Source organism: Sinocyclocheilus anshuiensis, unplaced genomic scaffold (assembly GCF_001515605.1).
Source record: "Sinocyclocheilus anshuiensis isolate Anshui unplaced genomic scaffold, SAMN03320099.WGS_v1.1 scaffold2491, whole genome shotgun sequence".
Classification (NCBI taxonomy): Eukaryota; Metazoa; Chordata; class Actinopteri; order Cypriniformes; family Cyprinidae; genus Sinocyclocheilus; species Sinocyclocheilus anshuiensis.
The window spans coordinates 121,244-124,988 of NW_015538074.1; the positions used below are offsets into that span (position 1 = coordinate 121,244).

General features: G+C 44.2%; 1 long non-coding RNA gene across 1 annotated transcript in view; it reads left to right on the plus strand.

Annotated features, from left to right (window-relative positions):
• LOC107683624 (uncharacterized) overlaps positions 1-1,758 on the plus strand; it is a 19,612-nt gene extending 17,854 nt beyond the window's left edge. The window contains exon 3 of the long non-coding RNA XR_001633741.1: positions 1,686-1,758. This is a non-coding gene — a long non-coding RNA (uncharacterized LOC107683624). The remainder of the gene's footprint in view (positions 1-1,685) is intronic.
• The last annotated feature ends 1,987 nt before the right edge of the window (positions 1,759-3,745 follow it).

Consider the following 3,745-nt stretch of genomic DNA (forward strand, 5'->3'; position numbering starts at 1 on the left):
GGGGGAGCCAGCACTTTCTGCTTAACAACTCAGCAGACAGAACCATAATACCTCCAGCAACCACAGAGAGGAGGGGGTCCCTTCCAAGCATCCCTGCAGCAGTGCATGATGTGACCCCCAGAGACCTTGACAAGCTAGCCAGAAAAATCCCAGCAGTCACATGGCCAGGAAAATAATAGTTCCTACTTTATGCAGTACTAGCAGTAATTTAGAACGGTGGCGTCATTTTAAACATTGCTTGCAAGCAGACCCAGTTATCAATCTTATGTGTCTGTCTCATAAGTTTTAGTAACTTTTTATACATGCGCATACCAGTTTCTGATCAAAATCAGATAAAACTATAGCTTGAATGTGCCTTCCTACAAGCAGTAGAAAGTTTTCAGTGCTGTAATGTGTTTAAATCGTACAATAAGAAACTAACCTGATTTTAGCGAAGAAATCCTAATTTCTGTTGTTAGTAGAGGGTACGCCTTTTCTGACGAAGAAATCTCATATTAGCAACCCCATATAAATGGTACCAGAATAAATCGGTCTGATCTTGGGCGAAGAAATCCCCACTTTCAGCACTGTTGTAGGTGATCTGAGCGATGCTCCTCATTTCACTGATTTAAGGCCTTATTATGTGTTACGTATCATTGTATTCATATTGATCCGCTCATGTGAAACATTTACGTCAAATTAATGGTGTTATTCTAGCGTAGCTAACTATGAATTCACCATTGCCTGTGAAGTGAATGTGCTGTTTTGATTTCTGAATGAAGTTGTATGCGACATGTCATAACTGACTGTTATGGCCCGCATTAGTTTCCCATGCATGTTCACCTAGCAACACGTGACCCCGGAAGTGTGAGCAGACTCTTCCGGTTAATCTGACAACAGCACCCACTTCACAGACCTTTGTGTAAACAAAGAACTGCGTATAGCCAATGCTAACTCTTTAGCAGCCGCACAGGCATTTAAGCTAAGCCCTTTACCTCGACTGCTAGCTGTTAGCATCTGACTAATACTTAGATAGGTGTCTGTAAAGTGTAACTTTCAGACCACTTCTCTCTCTCTCTCTCCCCTCACTCCTGGTTTCACTTCCGGTTTATGCTATCACCTTCTCTTTGGATTCAGTTAGGTCGGTCCCTCCCCACATACTTTGGTTTTACTTGTGTTATTTTTATTTTGACTTTATTCTACCTCTCTTTGATTTTATTTTCATTAATTTACCTTTGTTTAGCTTGAATGTACCAATTCAAGCTGATTTTAATTAAATCTGAGACTTAATTGAATCAATTTATCTATTTTTCCTTTTAGTTTCCTACAGCTATTAGGACCTTTTCGTTTTACTTTACCTTATTTTAGTTTATTTGACCATCATCATCCTCCCTCTTTGTATAGGATTGCAGTAGTTTTAGCAACTGATGTTTCCTTAATGAGTTATACAGGTTATTAGTAGCCTAATCCCTGTTTCCTCTCTACTCCTCCTCACTCCTCAGTGCCAGGCCTAATACATTGAAGTGCAGTTACTGTTCAACACAATGCAGGCCCAGATAGAACTAGGAACTTCCCATTGTTTCTTTTTCTTTTGACCTCGAGGTATTTGGTGTGTCCCTGCTAGCTTAGCTAACAGTCTAACCCTAGGTTTATGAGTCTATTGCAGCATCACCCACAAGTGACACCTGCTTAGTCATATCTTCTAGCAAAAAACTAAATAGGTAAAATCCTCCTTCCTTTTCCTTTTTGATTTCATCTTATTGTTTTATTTCAGTTTTGTTTTATTTGTTACCCTCGTAGTGACATTTGAGAAGAACCATCAATGTTTTGAGTAATAGTTTGATGACATGTACTAGCCCAGTCATTAGTCTACGCTGCTTGCAGCCATTAACAAAGATACTCAAAGTCCTTGGTTCTTTCACCAACACTAAATTGTAGCAAGCTGCCCCACATCAGCTATTCCCACCTTACACGGCCTACACAGCCGTTCCCCATACAGATAGCTTAACACCTTTGTACGTACTTGCATTTGCATTCTGCCTCTCTCTCTCTCTGGTGTTCCTACAAGTGTGCCAGTATGTCGCAAATATTCCACAGACATCCAGCCCTGCCAGCTCACCAGGACCACCTGGAAACCCAGCAGAGCACTGTGATGGACATCTTTCAGCCCAAAGCAGCCAACGACCTGCAAGGGCAGAGAAAGGAACAGCGAGACTGCGACACAAGTGGACACCTGACACCCAGCCTGGACAACCGAGAGCAGCTTGAAAAAGCCACCAGACAGGACTTGGAAAAACTGTTTCACACAAAACCCTAACCCCTAACCCTAACCCTCACTGTTAAAAACAGCGTATGTGAAACTTAATGAGAGAGATACTAGAGATAAGGCCTTAGAAGGCCATCTGCATGCAGCCAGAGCTGAGGTCTAAACCCTGACTCAGCAATTAAAGAGGAGCTTGACATGGTTCAGAAAGAATTGAAACAGTCCTACCGACTGCGCATGGACTCAAGTAAAAGACACCCTAACCAGCAGCCACAAGATGGTGGGGCAGGGACCTTTCCAGAGGATCACTGCATACACACACACCGTGTGACCCCACAGACCCCAACGAGCTGGCCAGAGACAATACATCTGGCAACCTAAATACTGCAGAGATCCTGAGGACATCAAAGGAACTGATCCTGAGAGTGGCCTCACCAGCAGCTTAAACAAGCCATCATAAAGGAATTCTCAGACCCAGAGTCTGAACACAGACTGATCACTGCCCTAGACACCAAACAGGGCCGACATGAAACTCCCCATGGTTACTACCACAGACTTCCACGAGCTTACTTTGGAGCTCGCAATTACCCTGGGATGGCGGAGGACACACCAGCTTCAAGAGCCTTTTCCTCCGAAACCTCCATCCTATTGTAAGTCACCATTTAGGCATTATAGCCTGCCGCACAATGCCTATTCAACAACTGCGTGACCTGACACAGAAGGCCTTTAACAAGCACAAGGCCTCCACTAAAGGTGTTTGTAAGACCCCACTGATTCTGAACTTCACAACTCAGAATCCAAAATGGACACCAGAAGGCACCCAGCATTGCCACAATGCAAGGCCCTTCTACAGAAAGACACCAGCCAGCGGAGGACAGAGCCGTTACCATGGCAACAGACCCAAGTCCCAGAGCACCCACTGGGAGAAGCCATGGAAAAGGGAATCCTCATCCTGCAAACACCATGGTATGTCCAACAGCAGCCCACCACAACATCCTCCTCCACACCCTTCACACAGGTGCCGAACAGAGGCTACACAAGAACAGCTGGACACGCCTACTTCTGAGTTACAGGAGCTTCTGACACTAGCAAAAGAGCTCCTTGAACAACACTCAACTGAGGAGTACTGAGAAGGACAAACTTCTGACTCCTTGCCTGACGCAACACAGCATCAGACCCCTCCAAACCAGACACACAATTTTTTAGTTATATTTAACAAATACTCTGTAACACCCCTCAGTCAACAAACCAACACGAGGGTCTATGGACCCTTCCCCCGAAATGCATCTAACACCTCAGAAAGGCAGATCAGGCCTCTGGTTCCATGGCAACCAATGCTGATATCACTGGTTTTATTGCCCAAAGGAATGCGGGCAGAGAAACTCACTCATTTTCCTCACAGGAAAGACACATAATACCCAGAGAAAAGGACTGTTCTCTAATTAATTCATAGGAAAACCTTTCTTTGAATGAACACGCATATCCTTCAGGTCATTGTGTATG